This window comes from Pelodiscus sinensis, chromosome 12, assembly GCF_049634645.1.
Source record: "Pelodiscus sinensis isolate JC-2024 chromosome 12, ASM4963464v1, whole genome shotgun sequence".
Taxonomy (NCBI): domain Eukaryota; kingdom Metazoa; phylum Chordata; order Testudines; family Trionychidae; genus Pelodiscus; species Pelodiscus sinensis.
The window spans coordinates 34,785,927-34,806,014 of record NC_134722.1 but is presented as its reverse complement, the minus strand read 5'-3'; the positions used below and the strand labels follow the sequence as shown (position 1 = coordinate 34,806,014).

Genomic DNA, 20,088 nt, shown 5'->3' with positions numbered 1-20,088 from the left:
AGAAAGACGTGGAGAAATTGGAGAAGGTCTGGAGAAGAGCAACAAGAAAGATTAAAGAGAACATGACATATGAAAGAAGACTGAAAGAACTGGGCCTGTTTAGTTTGGAAAGGAAAAGACTAAGAGGGGACATGATAGTGGTTTTCAGGTATCTAAAAGGGTGTCACAAGGAGGAAGGAGAAAAATTCTTCTCCTTGGCATCTGAGTATAGGACAAGAAGCAATGAGCTTAAACTGCAGCATGGGAGGTTTAGGTTGGCCTTAGGAAAAACCTCCTAACTGTCAGGGTGGTTAAACACTGGAATAAGTTGCCTAGGGAGATTGTGGAATCTCCATCTTTGGAGAAGGATCTAAGGGCAGGTTAGCTAGACATCTATCTGGGATGGTCTAGACCAGGGGTGGCCAACCTGTGGCTCACAAGCCACATGCGGCTCTTCATCCCTGAAAGTGCAGCTCGCAAAGCTGCCCAATGTGCCCCCCCGCCAGGGCCCCTGTGCTCACTGGGAGCAGGGGAGCTGTCTGGCACCAGCACGATGGTGGCAGCTGACAGGAGCCTGATGTGGCCAAAAAAATTGCCTGAGGGGCAGCTCTGGCTGGTGGGGAGCTGGTCCTTTCCCCCCCCCCCCCCCCTCAACAATTTTGGTGTGGCTCTTCACAATTTTTTCTGCCACTGTTTCGGCTTGCTTCATGTAACGGGTTAGCCACTCCTGGTCTAGACTGTACTGGGTTCTGCCATGAGGGCAGGGGACTGGGCTGGACACAGTGACCTCTCAAGGTCCCTTCCAGATCTAGTATTCTATGATTCTATTATTCTAACTCTGGTGGGGCAATAAGTGGAATGTACATCCCAGTCTTGGCACCTGATCACCTTGCCATGGAGTACACAAACCTCAAGGGTTATTCCTTAATGATTCTGCAGGCACTGGTGGATCACAAGGCATTTCACTGACATCAGTGTGGAATGGTCGGGAAAGGTGCATGACACACACATCTTTAGGAACTCCTGCCTATTCAGCAAGCTACAATCTGGAACATTTTTCCCCAACTGGAAAATTACAATATGAGACATTGAAATGCTAATAGTAATCTTTATAGATTCAGCCTATCCCATACTCCTGTGGCTCATGATGCCATACATAGGTAGCCTGGACTGCAGTAAGAAACAGTTCAACTACAGGCTAAGCAAGTGAAGAATGGTGGTAGAATGTGCTTTTGGATGTATAAAGGAAAGGTTCCACACTGCTAACTAAGTTAGACCTCAGCAAAAGCAACATTCCCATTGTGATGGCAGCCTGCTGTGTGCTCCATAATATTTGTAAGAGCAAGGGGGAAATGCTTGAGTCACAGCACCTAGCTAGGGATTTTGAGCACCAGATACCAGGGGAATAAGGAGAGCACAGGGAGGTGCAGCACTAATCAGAGGTGCTCTGAAAGATAGTTTTATGAATGACCAGTTTTGAGAGTCATGCCTGTTGCTCTCAATGAGGTCCCCCTGCATTCAGTGTGCTCTCCAGTAACCCCCAGCCTTTCAATGCAAGCAATAACGTAGTTCACAAATCATGTGTTTTTATTAATGGAACACAGAGGAGTGACAGAACAGGAGTCCAGGGTGGGAACTTCGGGGGATTGTGCTCACAACTGCTGGGACAGCCTTTTAATTTGTGACGCATACCTAGAGGTTGAGTGTGAGGCTCCCCTTGACTCTCCCACCTCACATGCTAGGTCCCCTTGGAGAGTAGGCTCTAGAACTTGGGGAAGAGGGAATGTTAATCCATGAGGGCCAGAGGGAGGCCTGTCCAGGAGGGAGACCTGGAGTGCCTCCATGTTGTCCATCACATCCACCATGGATGACAGCACTTTCCTGGTGCTACAATTTCAGTTTCCTGCATGCTTTCCTTTCTTGACGCTCCATACACCTCTCCTCAAGCAACATATTCCTCCACTTGCGTATGCGCTCCCCGTGCAAGTTGGTGGATTGCATTTGCTCATTGAACATCTCTTCCCTAGTCCATTTGTGCCAGGCAGACAGCTGGCAGGGCTGGGAGTGCTCTGCAAAAAACAAAGGGCAGACTTTACAGGAGATGCATTGTAAAGTGCAAAGCCTAATATGTTAGAACAAAATGTAGGTCTTCCTAAAGACAGTAGGGATGTATTATTTACAAGGACACAGTTATGCTTGTAGGTGGTCACTTCGCAGTAGGCACAGCTCAGCGTTCTTAGGGGAGTAGTTGGTAAGTGGCAAGCATGGTAAGAGACAGGCCAGGGCATCAGCCTGCGGCAGGTGGGAAAAGGGGTCTTGTCATGGTGGTAGGGCAGAGGCTCATGTAGCACCCATGTGTTCGGCACCCCCCACTTGCCAGGAGAATGCAACTTCCCCTTACCGCACAAGGGAGTGGGCAGGGGCAGGAGGGCATCCGAGCGTGGCAACAGGGCAGGGGCTCAAGCCATGCTTCACTGGAGATGAGAAAATAGATGATTACTGTAGAGGCATCAGCTAATAACTTCCCCTGCTGGTTGGCTCCCCCAGGATCGCATGCAGCTGCTTGTAGAATCAGCATATTTGCAGCAATGTTCCAGACTGTCTGTTTGCCTCCTTTGTCTTTTGATGTGGTTGCCTTAGCTCCATTATTTTCACTTAGAAGTGCTGGGATTCCCTGGCGTATCCTTTCTCCTCCAAGCCCCTTGCTATCTTGGCACAGATATCTGTGTTTCTTTTACTGGTTCGTAGCTCTGCGAAAACAGGTTCTTCTCCCCCCACAGCAATGCGGTCAGACTCTCTTGCATGTGCCACGCTGGCACTCGTCTGCAACCCTGGGAACTCATGGAGCTCATGGAACTTATAGTCATGCAACTGATGGTCAGGTGTGCTTCTGCTCTGAGGTCTGCTCATCACACTGGCCACACAGGAAATGAAATTCAAATGTTCCTGGGGCTTTTCCTGTTCACCTGGAGAGCAGCAGAGCTGAAAGTCATGGCCAGACTGTCTTCATGGGGCACTTCAGAAAACCTCCCGGAGGCCAAGAATGTTGACTTTCACAGCACTTCATCTGCATTACCAGAAAGCCGACCATGAAAGATCAAATTTAGCGGTTACTCCTCCTGAAAGCAGGAGTAGAGACATCAACTTTAACAGTCTTTTAAGTCGACAGAACGGGAGTGGAGGCATGGACTTAATGTGGCTAAGTTCAACCTAACCTCCCAACGTAGGCCTTGGTAAGTCCCATGTTCCTCTCTCCCGTCATGCACCTCAGTGCACTGCCTGGGATTTGTCTTGAGACTTTACATAAAGGAGGAAGCAAAAATCACCTTCACCTTGATCACCTTGATTGATCAGTACTGTGGCCCTCATATAGATTGCACCAGTCACAACACATCTTCCATTCTATTCTTATCCTGGCCTTCTTTCTCCATGTGCCACGTCTTTTGATGATAAAATCTTCTCATCTCTCAGGAAGTCATCTGAGTTGTCACTTTAGTTCCTCTGGGTACCCCTCGGCAACAGCTGTAGTCCACCAATTGTGCCCCTGACTTCACATTTTATTGTGCCTGCTTTCAACAAAATCCTGCACTACTGCAACGCCTCTAAGTGGCACAGTGCTGGCACAGTGCTGGCACTGGCATCCCTGACAGGCTACGTCTACACTGTGAGTTTTTGCGGTAGAAAATATGCGAATGAGGGACTCATTAGCATCAGTCACAATCTCATTAGCATATTTTCTGCCGTTTCTTTTTGTGCAAGGGGGTTTTGCACAAAAGGAAGCAGTGTAGCCTCTTCTGTTTTGTGCAAAACCCCCATTGTGTGCAAGATCCTTATGCTGCTCCAGGACAGGCATAAGGATTTTTTGCAAAACAGAGGTTTTGTGCAAAATGGAAGCAGCTACAGTGCTTCTTTTTGCACAAAAATGCCTTGCGCAAAAAGAAATGGCAGCAAATATGCTAATGAGATCACAACTTATGCTAATGAGTCCCTCATTCACATATTTTCTGCCACAAAAACTCACAGTGTAGATGTGGCCACAGTGACTCTAGAGGAGTGTATTCTCCACACTATTAAGGTGCCAGACTGCTGTCCCAGGAAGGGGACTCTTCTCCTCCTCCCTGAGGTTAAGTGCTATCTAAACTGAGGAAGTGAACATGCTACTGGCAACATAGCTAGTGGGTGACTGAAGAAAAGGCAAAATAAAACAAAATACCCACCTAAAATATACATTTTCAGCTCACCACGCCCTGCATCTGGGACTATTGCTGTTGTATTGAAGCAGTAATATAAGGATACTAAAGTAAATGAGATTTAATGTGTCTAAAATCTCTAGGTTTTGCAAGCAGGAATTGCAATCCAGTCCTAACAACACATGGTTAATATTTCTTCCTTCCTCAGGACCAATCCGCCAAATGCCTCTATTATACTTAGCCCGCCTGCTATCAGCTGAATCTCTCTGACTCCTGTTGTAAGGAAGTAGTCACAATTGGGTTAACACCCTCCTCCTTTTTACCAGTGTGTTTTCCCCACACTGATGTGATACAATTAAGGAAAGCGGCATGTTCCCAACCTGCAGTCCCATGACTTTTTTTTGTTTCACTGAATGGTCCCTTTAAAATATCTACCTCTCCAGGTGGAAGCATCTTTTTAAAGACAGCGTGTCCCAACTTAATGCAAAATTATTTTCATTGTATGGACTAAAACCCTGGCATCTTTCCCACTTTCTATTTCATCACCCCTTCACTAGTTCCTCCTTCCTGTTCCCACTAGTAGCCTCTTCACTCTTCCATCCACCCATTCTCTTACCTTTCTGCTCCTCTCTCCCCTAACCCATTGCTCCCCTCCTTCCCTTTGCATCACGCAGTCCTCACCAGTTGTATGGTTGCCAATCCCCCAGGATTGTCCTGGAGTTTCTAGGAATTAACGATCAATCTTAGATGAAACCTCCAGGAATATGTCCAGCCAAAACTGGAAACCCTAACCAGCTGGTGCAACCATTCCCTCAGGCACTTTCTTCCAGTTCCCACCTATTCTCCGCCCTGCCAGCAGTTTCTTTCCTATTTCATACGTATGTCTCCCCACCGTTTTATGTCTGTTACTACTTTATGGCAGAGACAAGGCACAGGAAAATGTCCCAAAGAAACTAGCAAGGAGCATGCTGATTTCAGTGGTGCAGAATCAGATGTGTATTTGGCTCCCCTGGTTGTCTAATGGATGTATAGCATACGTGCCAGTAGGTGCAATGTTTGTTCAGACATTTTGCACATTTAGGCTTTTTATCCTAGCCTATCTATCATCACAGTTCACACCTGGCCCACTACAGTGTCCCAGTTTTCTCTCCAAAAATTGCCATTTCAACTTTGCCATCATCTTGGTAGCTTACCTAGTCAGAGGGGAGGAGAAAATGTATGGTATCCTTGACAGGTCAGCCAGGAATTTCTGGTCCCCTTCTTCCCCAGGGACCCAGCCTGTAAGCTCTGTAATGCATTTAACCTCTGTCATGTCAGGGAGAAGGACTCTCCAGAAGTGGCTTATTCCCACTCCACCCCAAAGCCAGCGCATATGTTTTATTTTATTTTTATAATGTTTGATAAATTACATTCCACCCTTTAAAAATTACTGTGGTTAATATACGGCTGCTAAAGAGTTGTTTATAGTTCACATAACTCTGTTCTAGCTTGAATTTCATAACATTAATAAAGGTGGTAAATCTCCCTGGGTTAATAGCATAACTTGTTTTTGCATATTTAGACTTGCTTGTATTTGTAAATTTCTCCTGCTGCATTACAAAGTATGGGCCAGTTTCTGATCTGTTACACCACACAAAATTGGTGAAGGTCAAAGGAGATTGGGATCTAGACCTTAGAAACTAGCTGTTTACTAGAGAAATTAGTTTTTCTAATAAAGCATTCTCAATTCTTTTAAACATCTAGTTTTTTCAATACATCTACAAGCAAGAATTTTTTTTGAGTCTCTGCTTCATTTTCATTGTAGCAATCTAATTTTTAAAGACAAGTTCATTTTTTCTACAGTCCTCAGAGGTTTAAACTAAATTTGAAAAAGGCCATATTCCATGGCTCCTGGTAGTTGCTTCAGTAGTGAACCCAGCTGCTCAAGAGCAAATGCTTAAAGACCATTTGTTCAAGCAAAGCCAGAGCTAGTACTGTGTGGCCAGAGCTGGACAAATACTAAGAAGATTATTTGAGACATTCATTCATATTTTTTAACCAATTCACTTTCTCGTCCCTTTTGTGTTTGCTTTCCCCACTATTCAGTGTGCAAGTCAAGCCTGTTCACCCATGCTATGATTTATAAGTGAATATGATAGTAGTGATAGCAAATTTTGAATTTTCCATGTATTTACACATGGAAAAAAACATGAAAATTTTGTTTTTCACGGAATAGCTATTTTTACTCTGAAAATCAATGAAATGTACAATGTCACATGTTTTGAATAAATTGAATTTATTCCGAAAGAAATTTGAAATTCTATCGTTCTGTACTTTAGAAATAAAAAAATGCTTCTGTATTGTTTTGCTTTTTCCACAAAACTTTACAAATTTTACAAACATTAACTAATTAATCCTGTAGCTCTGTATGGTATAGTAGGTAGATATCATTAGTTCCACTGTGCAAAAGCTGAGGCATGATTTACACAAAGCCGCCAGGGGAGTCTGAGGCACTGTCTACACTTACTGGGAGATGGGCACTGTGGGGATCCATCTCTCAAAGGTCAATTTAGCAAGTCTAGTAAAGACCCACTAAATCAACTGCTGATCACATTCCCGTTGACTCTGGTACTTCACCGGATCAAGAATGGGAGTGTAGACATGGATTGAATCAGGATTGGAACACAGGTGATTTTGTGTTTAGGACCCATATCAGAACTTAACTGGTTCAGGTAACACCTTGGTTAAAAATTGTTGTAAAATAAATGGCTACCAGATCATGGGTCTCTCTCTCTCTCTCCTATTGTACAGTATCAATCCCAGTCTGTCCAACTCTCACCATTTTATCATGAGTCTCAATATTTGTTTTTTCTTAAACTTCTAGCTCCTGGAGTCATGAGAATCTCATATTTTATTTTAAAATGTAGTGAGTTTCTAGCCATCAAGTTTGCACAGAAGAGATTAAAACCAGGAATTCTAATGACTCTAAAGTCTGAAAAAATAAAAAGAACCCAAAATTTATTTTTAAACTCGGAGGGTTAAGAGGGTAGCAGTCTCATGATTTTTCGGAGGGTGGGGGGAATCTGATTCATGATCTTTGAATGCTTGGTTTTGGCAATCCTGATTTTTTAACTACATTGTAATCTGTAGGATTAAAAATTTAAGGTGTATCAATGCTTTTCCACCCACACGATTCCACCCAACTTGTATTATATTGTTTTATAATCCACTTGCTGATTTGGAAACTTCTTTAAATGAATCAACTGGCACAAGGGAAGGATGGGCAAAAGCAGATGAAGTGATCTGAAGACTTTATTGACAATAAAAGGTACGGATAAGGATCTGCATGGGATCAGATGTAAAGCATTCAGCCTCAGGAAGAGAGTTAAGTACTTGAAACTCATCCTACTCCAATGCAGATTAGTACAAAGCATAGGATTCTTTCAAAGCAGCTGTTTCTGCATATTAGTAATAGCTTGTTGCTGGAAAATACTAACTCATCAGAAAGCCATATAGGGTTATGTCTTTAATGAATTAACCTGGTTCTTATTTCCATCCAGCAATAAGATCCTTCTTGAAAATATACATTCTCTGCTTCAAAGCTACCTCCCTGTCAGAGAGCTACTAAAGGCCCACAGTTAGCCAAAAAAGATACTCCCTGGTGCCAACATTGCATAGGACAGTCATAGACTGCCCTATATAGGCCTACTCACTAGCATGGGTGCAGGGAGTGTCCTGGAAGAGAGGTCATGGGTTGGAAGATGTTGAGACTGGTGAATCAGGGTGGATTGTGGAAGGTGTGAGACTGGTGAATCAGGGTGGATTGTTTTAATTCATGGTTATTACAGATGTGCCGAAGGGCAAACCAAGAATGAGATTCCATTTTTCTGGGCACCATACAAACATAAAAGTAGTATACAGTCCTTGTCACTGGGTAGTAAGAATTATGGAGACACAGGGCAGTACCACTGCCACAGGGCTGCACTGGGAAGGCTGACATAAATTGGATCAGCTATTCAAGCTTTCCATATTGGGCTCAGAGCCAGAATCAGGAAGGCACAAACTCCCCCTATACGTCTAATAAGAGCTGTGGCACGATCCTGCTTGAAGGTCTGAGTTACAGTTTTAGAACTCTCCAACTATAATGTTCCTCCTGAGGAAAGATAAATATTACCACAATTAGGTTCATTTTCAAAAAAGTTCTCAAATGCTGACATGACCAGTAAATGAACCATACATTCCCAATTTTCTTCTTCAGCTGCCAAGGTGCGGAAGATGGCAAGAAACAATTATGCTAGTTTACAACACTGGGAAAAAATGACTTTCTGCTTAATAAGGAAATACCTGGAAATCAGTCACAAATCAAATGATATTAATGAGTGGGCCATTCAGCTCCAGATTATAACCCAGTAAATTTTATCTGTGCTTGTTTAAAGTGCTTGTTCTTTAAGGGCTTCATTTCAAGAGTGAGTTGTTCCTAAAATTATGAATTTAGGGATGAAAGAATATGTTAGGAGTAAACTCAGAAACCAATCAAATATCAGGAGTATAAAATTTGTTCGTGGAGCAAAACATTTGCAAAAGGGCTTTATTTGCTTTTTAGGGCACTCTGTGAAAGGCACAGCCCTCCAGGATGAGTGGCTCATTTTCAGAAGTGCCTCCAAAAATTTTCTTCGTGGCATGCTTCAGTGAACTCTAGGGGAATGATGGGAAGGATCATCATTGAAAAGGAAAATAGAATCATAGAACCATAGAACTGGAAGGGACCTCAAGAGGTCATCGAGTCCAGTCCCCTGCCCTCACGGCAAGACCCAGTACCATCTAGATCAGTGGTCCCCAACGTGGTGCCCATGGGCGCCATGGTGCCCTCCGGGCCATTTTTGTGCGCCCGCCGAGTGATCAGGGCTGGCACCGCCCCCGGCGCATGGGCAGTGCCAGCCCCTGGGTGCGCAGCGTATGGGCAGCCCGACCCCCGGGTGCACAGCGCAAGGGCAGTGCCGGCCCTGGGCATGCGGCGTATGAGTGGTGCTGGTCCCGGGCACACGGCACAGGAGCAGCACCGGCCCCAGGCATGCAGTGCATGAGCTGTTCCGGCCCCAGGTGCATGCCGTATGGGCGGCCCCTCCCCCGGGTGCCCAGTGCGTGAGTGGCCCCACCCCCAGGCACCCGGCAGCCCCAAAAGGTTGGGGATCACTGATCTAGATCATCCCTGAGGTAAGGTCTGCCGATCAAAAGAAAAGAAAGTAAGAATTAAATGGAGGGTTTTTAGTTGGGATTAGCCTCATTAGTCAATACAGACATGGGAACTGGGGAGTCATAGTTTTCACCAGTCAAAATTAACCATGTTTCAAGCAAAAGTTCAACTGGTATAAATTGTGTCTTTCTTGCCCTACACAACTATACATTTGCAGATCACCAACAGACAAATATATACCCTGAATTGTCCAGTGCACTCCACATCGAACCATGAATACTTGATAGTCTTTGTTTGTAAACAGAGGCGTACTCAGAACACTGGCTTCTTAACAGCTCATTTTTGAGCCCTCTGCTCACTTTACACTATATTTCTTTCACCTTCTGACTTCTTGGTCCTCTGGCTCTGTAATGCTTAAACAATACAAGCTCTTAAACAGGCAGTGATCGAAAAGTAAAACCCAAACCATTTTAAGTTCACACAATGATATGAAACGGTATCCAACTTCACAGTTGTTTTCCCAAGGAATGCCACCCAAAGGTAGAAAAATAGATTGTTTTCTTGTCTGACTTACTACATAGCTGCATTCCTCCTTGCCAACTCTACATATCCATATACAGTGCAGGCCCCAACAGTTCAGTTATATATGTGTTCTCCCCAAAGTACGCTAGAGGGTGTTTACATGGAAGGAAGCTGAGATAGGAGACCAAATTTCATTTTCAGCCTGAGATCAGACACACCTGCCAGTGAATGAAGCCAAGGTTTTAGGTGCAGAAGAGATCAGTAGTTCTGTCCTGGGGGGAAGGAGGGATATACCACATAACTTTCATTTGAGTCTCTAAAAAATAAAACAGAGCTATATTTTGTTGTTGAACAACCAGATTTAAAAGCCAGCTTCTCCCTGTATGAAACATCTGTGGCTGGGTGTACTGCCTGATGCCTGGATATAAGGCTGAGGAGGGAGAATCAAGCTCATTTTCCTCTTCCATTGGTATAGGTGCATAGATGGAAAGGGTGCAAAGAGATGCTCCTCGAGGAATGAAGTGTGGCTTTGAGAAGGTCAGGCTTCACACCAAAAAGAATATTAGACTGAAAAACAGGATTGGACTGAAATCCAGGCAGGGAAGGTGGTTTCTTGATCATTATAAGTCACTTTACTTTCTTGTTATGAGTCCTAGCCTTCGAATAACAGACCTGTTATTGTAATTAATTTTTTTACCAGTTGAGTCAGTTACCAGTTTACATCAATGTTTCCATGCCTGAGCTGAGCAGGACATGTTGAAGACAAGACTGAGTCTCGTTTTTCCTGCTGAATACAGAGTTTGGCAACTCAGCACAAATCTTGCCTCCCTCTTACTAGCCCGTTTGTTGGGAGGCTCTCTTCTTCTTGTCTCACTACTTTCCCACATGTCTAGCCTATCTGACTTCCAGAACCCTCTTCTGGGTTGATCATGGGGAAATGGATCATCCTCTTCTTGCAACACACAGAGGTATGTCATAATTTGTGCTGAGACAATGCAACAACATTATGGCATGACGGGGACATCCCTGTGCCTGATGGTTGAGTTGGACAGCTACAAGCAAGGCATTTCCAGGTAGGGACTGATTTCTTTCCAATTATTTTCACAGCCCGATTTTGTACTACCAGATAGCAATCGAAGTCTTCATAAGACCTGATCCTCTAAGACTAGTGATAGAAAAATTCCTGTTAAAATCAATGGGAACTTTACCTGCAAAAGGACTACAGTATTCAATCTATAGGTAGCTATTAACCAATTTCTCTCAGTTCAGCAGAAAACATTTTGCTAAATAATTAGCTCTTAGTATATTTAATTTTTGGCTTTTTATGTGGCATCCCATGGACTTACTATGTTCTTCCTTGTGCAGAATTAAAACAACAGACGAGTGCATACACATTTCATTTGGCTTTTTGACACCACAGTGTCAAACAGAATGTCCGTGTAGAAAAACATCTGAAATATATTTGTTCCTTCACCACATTCAAACAGTAGCTTTGTGGTCAATGGTTCTTATAACCTCAAACTGCATGGGTTGATGTTTGTCTACTTAGCAAAGTGAAATACAAAGTCATAATACACAAAATTAGGAGTGGACCCCAAGTTGTAAAAACCACCAACACAGAAAACAAATACAGCCCTGGCATGCAGAGATGATCAGGGCCAGCTATTCCAAAGACATCCACTTTTATTACATTACATACGATACAAGTCCTAGCTGTCAAAATCCTCAGGAGCACCTAAATAGATAATAAACAATCAGTGAAAGACTTATGGCTACATGTTTTTCATAGTATTGGAAATCACCTGGGAACCATATTTTAATGGAAAATGCAGCTTGATGGAGACAAGCTTCATGGATTTATGAAGAAACTGCAGTACAAATCAACTGGAGGGTTTAGCTTTCCAGAGCAATGGGGAAGGGCTAGAAAATAACACACATACAAAAAGGAGAAAGAAAGAAAGAAAGAAAGAAAGAAAGAAAGAAAGAAAGAAAGAAAGAAAGAAAGAAAGAAAGAAAGAAAGAAAGAAAGAAAGAAAGAAAGAAAGAAAGAAAGAAAGAAAGAAAGGAGTGCCCTTCTGATGATTTACGATTGAGAGAGGGACTATGCCTACTTGTGCTCTTGTTACACTTACTGCTTTTTGTGATTGTTATTCTTCCCCTAAGAGAAGTGGTCATGTTACGCACTGACAGAAAGTTACACCTCTTCAATGTGATTTGTCCACTTAAAACAACATTTATCATGTTGCCAGTTTATAAATCATTTAAGCCAACTAGATTAAAGCTATGGGAAGCCAGCACCCCTAACAGATCCTCATGCCAGATAATTCACAGACTTGCATTTATTTATACTAAACCTTGTCTGCCAAAATACTAGAATCCAGTGCCAGGTTAACCCTGATTCCCTGAATGAGAATGTGGAATGAGGTGTTGTTCTCAACGTGCTGAAAACACAGATCCATGCCCACTTAACTCTCAGTGTAAATATAGCAAAATCAATACACATCCTGCCAACATCGAAGTTGGGTTCAAGAACACTGACGCATCCTAGAAATTTTTCAGAGAGGTAGCCGTGTTAGTCTGTAACAGGAAAAACTTAAAAAACAACACATAGTCTTGCAGCACCTTAGAGACTAACAAAAAATGTAGATGGTATCATGAGCGTTCATTGTCACAACCCACTTCTTCATTCAACTGCATTCATCTGAAGAAGTGGGCTATGCTTTTGTGGCAAAAGCTCATGATACCATCTATGGGTGCGGCTAGACTGGCAAGTTTTTCCGCAAAAGCATGCGCAAAAACTTGCCAGCTGTCTACACTGGCCGCTTGATTTTGCGCAAGAGCACTGACATCCTACTGTCCGAAATCAGTGCTTCTTGCGCAAATACTTTGACGCTCCCGTTCAGGAAAAAGCCCTCTTGCGGAAATGATTTTGCACAAGAGCGTCAGTGTAGACAGGCAGCTAAGATGTTTTGCAGAAAAGCAGGCTCAACGGAAAAAAGCCCTAGTGGCCGTTTGGATGCTCCGTAGCTGCAAGCCTGCTCCTGACTTCCTGGTAACCCGAGACCCCTTAAAGGCAGGCCAGATTGCTGAGGCCATGAGGCAGAAGCCCTTCTGGGACCTCTGGCCACAGCTCTGCCATGTGGCCCCTGCTGTCCCCAACGCCACCCAGATCACGATGGCAGCTCCAGGGGGGAACAAGCACCCGCACCCCCAGCACAGGAGGCCCCAAGGGGCCAAAAAAGAAGGGCCCCATCCTGGTCCTTGGGGGAGCTGGAGGCACTGCTGGACCTCTGGCAGGAGGAGGAGGCCCTGCATGACACCCGCTCCAAGCGCCGGAATGCGGACATATTTTACCATATGGCCCAGGCGCTCACCCAGCAGGACCATCCAGCCCGGACCCTGGAGCAAGTCCGGGCTAAAGTAAAAGAGCTGCGCCTGGGCTATGTCCGGGCCAGAGAGGGCCAGGGGGCAGGAGCCGACACCTGCCCCACTACCGACGGCTCCACGCCATCCTGGGCCAGCCAGCACCGCAGGCACTGGACATCCCTGTGGACACCTGAATGCACCCCCCCCCCCACCACCAGGACCACCGAGGCGGGGGAAGGAGGCAGCAGCAGTGGGTCGGAGAACGAGGCCGGCACTGCCACTCTGCAGGCCCCCTCCGGCATCCCCGATATGTCCCATGCGTCCTTGGAGGCCGGGGAAGGATCCACCGGTGAGTGTTGCACTCTGCACTCACAAAGGCGGGGGGGGAAGGGAAGGGGGCAGGCGCTTGGAGTGGGGAGGGGGAGAGCATGTCACTCAGGCCACGTGAGCTGCACGGGCTGTGTTTGGCAGTGTGCAGCACGTGCAACATGTGGCCGCAGCAGGCAGCTCCAGGGCACGCCTGGGACCGTGCTGCTCACACACATCTGGTGGGACCAGGGGGGAAGGGTGGATGCCGGCTGGAACCAGCCAGGGCCCCAGGGACTCAGGCCAGAGCCCACACCTCTGCAAGGGTGCAGCACGCAGAACGGCAACACTGTCCCATGCCTGGCTGTGAGGCACAGCCAGCTGCTCCTGGGAAACCGCAGTGTCACAGCCCTGTGAACATGGCCTCCACTGAGCCCTTCGCCTGCTCCCGGTGCCTTGGCTGGCCCCCCAAGGGAAGTCCCCACTGTGGCCACACATGTCCCTGGGCTACGTGTGGGAGGGGGAGGGAGGAAGCACTCCACTGTGGCCACACATGTCGCTAGGGCCACCTGAGTTTTGCTGCAAAGATGGTACACTCCCCAGTCACTCTCCTGGTTCCATTCTGGAGACATCCCACGTGATGGGGATCTGAGAGCCCAGACCACGTCTGCCAGATGTGCTCCCAGGCACTGTGTGGGGATGCATCTCGGTCCCTGTCAAACACCATTGATTAGCCCCAAAGCCTCACAGTCTCCACTGGCAGGGAGTTCCACAGGTTAACACAACACACACACGCGCGCGCGCGCCCCCCTCCCCCCCCCACCCTCCAAGGGGCCAGGACACAGACCGGTGGTTCCAATACATGGAGGAGCACATACAACATGGAGGGGAGGGGGGTAACTGAGTGGGTCCAAGCCACACTACTTTGGGGTCGCCTGGGCTCAGGGGTGGAGGGCATGAGGTGTGGGGACAGTGTCCGGGCTGCCTGACTGACCCATCCTTTCTTCTGTTCCCTGCAGCGGAACCAAGCAGCAGCCAGGAACCCTCTAGCCCTGCAGCAGCGGCAGCAGCAGCACCCCCAGCCACCCAACCACCATGGCGGCGACTCCACCACCGGGACCAGCTCCTTCAGCGCCACGTGCAGGCCGGCGAGCGTGTCGAGGCAGCCATCATTTGGCGTGTGAAGGCGGACCAGTAGTGGCGCCAGGAGGCCTGGGGCTCCTTTCAGGCCCAGTGCGTCCACATGGCGGATTCAATTGCCACCCTGCTCCTTCCCCTCCTGTCCACCTCCCGGTGCTGTCTGCCTCAATGCGGCCTGCCCCCCATGTGCAGGTCCACCCCCGCAGGAGCAGTCGCAGAGGCCACCCCTCCCAGTTCAAGGTCTCCTCCCCCTCCCATCCTAGATCTCCCCTCTCCCCATTGTAAATAAAAAGTACAAGTTTTTGTGTTCAAGAAAAAACCTGTGCTTGTTGTTTATTGGGAGGTAAGAGGAGGGGAGGTGGAAGGGGAAGGGATGGGAGGGAGTTGTAAAGGGAGACCAAGGCAACCCTACTATGGGGCCTGGGAAAACATGTCCGTCAGGGCCTCCCGGATGTGCACCCCATGCTGGTGCACCTGGCGGATGGCAGCTGTGCCGGGCTGTTCGTAGGCCTGGCCCTCACCTGCCATCCATACGGGGAGGAAGGCCTCCCCCCTTTGCTCCACAAGATTGTGGAGCACACAGCACGCGGCCACTACTTCCGTGACATTCCACTCACCCATCTCGAGACAGGTGAGCAAACAACTGAAGCAGGCTTTCAAGCGGCCGAAAGCACACTCCACTTGGTTCCGGGCCCAGTTGAAGTGGTCGTTGAACCGGGCTCAGTTCTGGTCTGGCTGCCCCATGTAGGGCTGCATTAGCCAGGGCAGCAGGGGGTAGGCTGCATCCCCCACGACACAAATGTGCATAGGCACATCCCTGACAGTAAACTCCCGCCGGGGGAAATAAGTGCCCGCCTCCAGCCTGCAAAACAGGCCGGAGTTCCGTAGGATGCGGGAGTAGTGTGCCCTGCCGGACCAGGAAGCGGCCACGGTGGTGTACGAGGGCCTGGAGTACAATCGAGCAGTACCCCTTCCTGTATTCAGCATCAGCCAGTGGGAAAGTATCTTCAACATGAGAACCAGGGTTTCTCTTCCCTGTGTTGCTCTTCTTTCCAATCTTCATCTCTCCTCGTTCTCAGCCTTTGTATTTCTCTCTGCTTCGGGATATACTTCCTGCTATATTTCCTTCTGTGGACTTCATTTCCATCCTCTTTCCATCTTACCTGCTAAAATGATCAGCGCCTTGTCTACATTGACACCTTGTCTACATTGACAACTGCCTTTTGGCTAACAAATCAGTGAGAATGTTTACACTGCAAAGCGAGTCAGGAAAAACTCTCGGTTTTGGCAACAAAAAACTTCCAGCCCTGCAAGAGACTTTTTACTTTTTCCCAGTGTCAACAATGAACCAGTGTGGATTCTGCTGTTTGTATTGCTGAGAGTTAAGGGATGTCTCAAAATAGAGCGTTATTTCAAAATTTGGTGCTGTGTAAACGCACCAAATTTCAAAATAAGCTAATTCAAAATACAATCAAAATAAGATACACAATTTGCATAGCAAATTAAATAGACTTCCATGGGTGAAAACCCTTTGTTTAGTCTCCACATACCCCATGGAAAAAATACTAGATTCAAGATGGATTCTAGGAACAGGTGGCATGATCACATATCTTTCTAGGACTAACCACAGTTTGGGTTTACAGATCATCACCTTGTACACCAGACTAGTAAGTTTCCGGAGTATCAGTAACAGCCCTCATTAGCACATTTAGAATTATAAATAGATCCCACACTTCACATTTCTAACGTCACATACAAGAATGCACAAATGTAGAATATACACATTCAGCAGATCGCAACTTTAAAAATTATATATTGCACTGGGGTGAGCAATAAAACAGCAGCGGTTAGCCCCTGGTAGGCTACAGCCACTATATTTACCTGCACTTCAACAGGTACTGGCACTTTGCAGCTCCCATTAGCTGTAGATTGCCATTCCCAGTCAACAGGAGCTGTGGGGAGAGGCGTGGACCGGGACACTGCATCTCCCATTGGCCATAGATTGCCGTTCCTGGCCAATGGGAGCTGCGGGAAGCAATCACCCATACCTGCAAAGACACAGATATGTATATAGTGGCAGCCTACTGGGTCTAACCCTGAAAAATCAGATCCACCCCAAAGATCAGTATTTGTCCACCCCTGTGTCACATGAAGCAATTTGCCTAAAGCATCTTCAAGTTATGCATATTCATAAGCCAATTTTCATACAGTATGGGAAAGACCATGACATAAGGTATATCATGTCCACCCTTTCTCCACATTCACAGAGCCAGATTTCTCATCACAGAAAGCAGTTAAGTTGATCAGGCATGACTTGCCTTTGGTGAATCCATGTAGATTGTTCCTGATCATCTTTCTAACCTGCTCCATGATTTTTCCAAGGATTGAGGCAAGGCTGACCAGTCTGCTGTTCCCTGTATCCTCCTTCTTCACTTTTTAAAAATGAGAGCACTTCCTTTGCCTTTTTCCAATCACCAAGGGCCCCCCCGATCACTATGAGTTTTCAAAGAAACTGCACACAGATTAAAACTGCATACAGGTCCCATGTTCTGTTCTAAACATTTTCCTAGACCAGCCTTACAACAAAGATTATGGTACTACAATCTGGTCTGAAATCACACTGCACTTCCGGCAGATACTCCTGAGATATGTTTGCAATAGTGAGCTCATATTTTGCCTGATATACAAAGAGAGCCAGTACCTGTGTAGTTTCCACAGACAGCTTTGCTGCGTTTGTTTTTGAACAGGGATACATAATAGCATCTCTGAAATCTTGTGGCATTTCTTCTTCCTCCCAAATGCTGCTCAGGATGTCATGAAATACCTCCATAGCCTCTGGGCCGCTCCTTTAAACAGTTCTTCTGAGATACCAGCCTTTTCAGATGCTTTCCCAGAGTTCAGTTGCTTGATGGCTTTTATAATGTCCTCATCTGATGGAGAGAGATTGAGGTCCTCTTTGATAGGAAGCTCAGATAAGGACACCCCAATCGACTGTGTATGGTCTATTAAGTAGGCTACTATAGATTGCAAAGCCTATTCTGGTGCACTGGGCAGAGGAAATCAATTTGTGATTCAAGAGCCATGAAGGCGGTTTAGCAACGTGCTGTGGGACATGGAGAGCATGAGAAGGTACAGAAAATACCCTGGTCACCCACTGCAGCTAAGGAAGTCTCCAGCCATAACAATTCTTCATGGCTCTTCCACGGTTGAGTGCAACAGCTTTCTTTCTCTCACAAAAATTTCCCACACAGGTTCTCTCATATCTCTCATCCCGTGGCATTCGTTAAAGTCCTATGGCAATGGGAGCCTGGCAAAACAACAGGTGGAGATGACCCACTGCCAGTCATAGCCACAATCCTGTACATAGGCAGCCTTGAGACTAGTGGTCATTTAACTCCATCCACAGGGCAGCAGAAGAGTTCGGTAGCATCCTAGGCAACTGTACAGCCCTCTAGTCTATAAGGGTATGTCTACACTACAGAGTTAGTTCGAACTAACTTAGTTCGAATTAGTTAATTTGAACTAAGCTAATTCGAACTAACGCGTCTAGAACTAAAAACTAGTTCGAATTAGCGTTTTGCTAATTCGAACTAGCATGTCCACATTGAGTGGACCCTGAACAGGGCTTAAGGATGGCCGGAAGCAGTGCCAGCAGGGCATCAGAGTAGGACTTAGAGCGTGGAGATGCTCTCTCAGGCTAGCCGAGGGCTGCGCTTAAAGGGACCCGACCCCCACCCCAGACAGACAGTTCTCAGGGGTGCCCCGCTTGAAAACCAGTCCTGGCTTGGAGTGCCCGGAGTGCCCACACTGGGCACATCACACCACTCGGCAATCAACCCGGCTGCACTTGCCGCAGGCTGCCATCTGGGGAGAGGGGGCAATTGGGGGGCTGCAGGAGAGCTTCCACCCCCAGAAGCCCGCAGAGCCAGCCCAGTCCTCCCCATCGGGGGCTCGTACCCCATTCCTCCCTCACCTCCTTCCACTTACCCTTCCCTAGCCCCCCTTCCTGATGTACAAAATAAAGATAACGTTTCTTCCAACATTGACTCTGTCTTTATTGAACAAAACTGGGGGAGACTGGGAAAAGGAGGTGGGAGAGGGGAAGAGAAAGGCTGGGAGAGGGGAGGGCAACTAACATGATCAGGGGTTGGGAACAGGTCCCAGATGAAGAGAGGCTACAGAGACTGGGACTGTTCAGCTTAGAAAAGAGGAGATGGAGGGGGGACAGGATAGAGGTCTCTAAAAACAGGGGTTGGGTGGAGAGGGTGCATTCAGAAAAGTTCTTCATGAGTTCCCATAAAGAAGGACTAGAGGACACCAAAGGAAAGGAATGGGTAGCAGGCTTGAAACTAGTAAGAGAAAGTTGTTCTTCTTCTTCACAAAGCAAATAGTTAACCTGTGGAACTCCTTGCTGCAGGAGGCTGTGAAGGCTACAACTACAACAGAGTTTAAAGGGAAGTGAGATCAAGTCATGGAGGTTGGGTCCATGGAGTAGTCTTAGCCAGGGGGTAGGAGTGGTGTCCCTGCCCAAAGTATGTGGAAGGCTGGAGAGGGATGGCACGAGACAAATGGCTTGGTCACTGTCTTCGGTCCATCCCCTCCAGGGTCCCTAGTGTTGGCCGCTGTCGGCAGACAGGCTACTGGGCTAGATGGACCTTTGGTCTGACCCAGTACGGCCATTGTAAGCTCAGGGCTCAGGGTCGGGGGGGGTCTCAGTGGACCCCCTTGATTTTCATGCACACCTGCCCCTGGGTGGCCAGGCTGGCAGCTCTCCTGCCCTAGCTGGCCACTTTCCTGTGCCTAGTGCGGAGATTGTGGACGAGGTCCACGATGTCTGCACTAGCCCAGGAAGGTGCCTGCCTCTTGCGGTCCCGGGCAAGCTCCCGGGAGCCGCCAGCCTGGTCCCGGGAAGAGAGGGAGGGCTGGGGGACATCGGGTGGGTGGCTCTGTGCCGTGCCAGGTGCAGGGTCTGCTGGCTGGGTGCTGGCAGGCTTGCACCTGGCACGGGCACCGTAGCCAACCCGTGCCCCTTTAAGGGGTCCGGGGCCGGGAGGGGGGCAATAGAGTTTCCCTGGTGTTGGCCAGAGTGGCCACCAGGGAAACCTGGGGAGGGCTAGCCTACCACTAGTTCGAATTAAGGGGCTACACACCCCTTAATTCGAACTAGTAAGTTTGAACTAGGCTTAGTCCTCGTAAAATGAGGTTTTCCTAGTTCGAACTAAGCGCTCCGCTAGTTCGAATTAAATTCAAACTAACAGAGCGCTAGTGTAGCACCTATGAATGTTAGTTCGAACTAACGTCCGTTAGTTCGAACTAACATTGTAGTGTAGACATACCCTAAGATAGCACTGCTCACTCCTTTACAGGGAAAAGGATGAAAAAGGCCCCTACATGCTGGCTGCCCTAGAATGT

At 47.2% G+C, this 20,088-nt stretch overlaps 1 long non-coding RNA gene across 3 annotated transcripts in view; it reads right to left on the bottom strand.

Moving 5' to 3' along the window:
• Positions 1-1,599: 1,599 nt before the first annotated feature.
• The window catches only part of LOC112545477 (uncharacterized), a 71,394-nt gene continuing 52,905 nt past the window's right edge, over positions 1,600-20,088 (bottom strand). The window contains exon 5 of one of the 3 annotated variants that reach the window (XR_012906743.1): positions 1,600-2,048. This is a non-coding gene — a long non-coding RNA (uncharacterized LOC112545477). Of the gene's footprint in view, positions 2,049-6,474; positions 8,302-16,257; positions 17,607-20,088 lie in introns of those variants that run through there. The other 2 variants (XR_012906740.1, XR_012906742.1) reach the window with 2 other exon arrangements.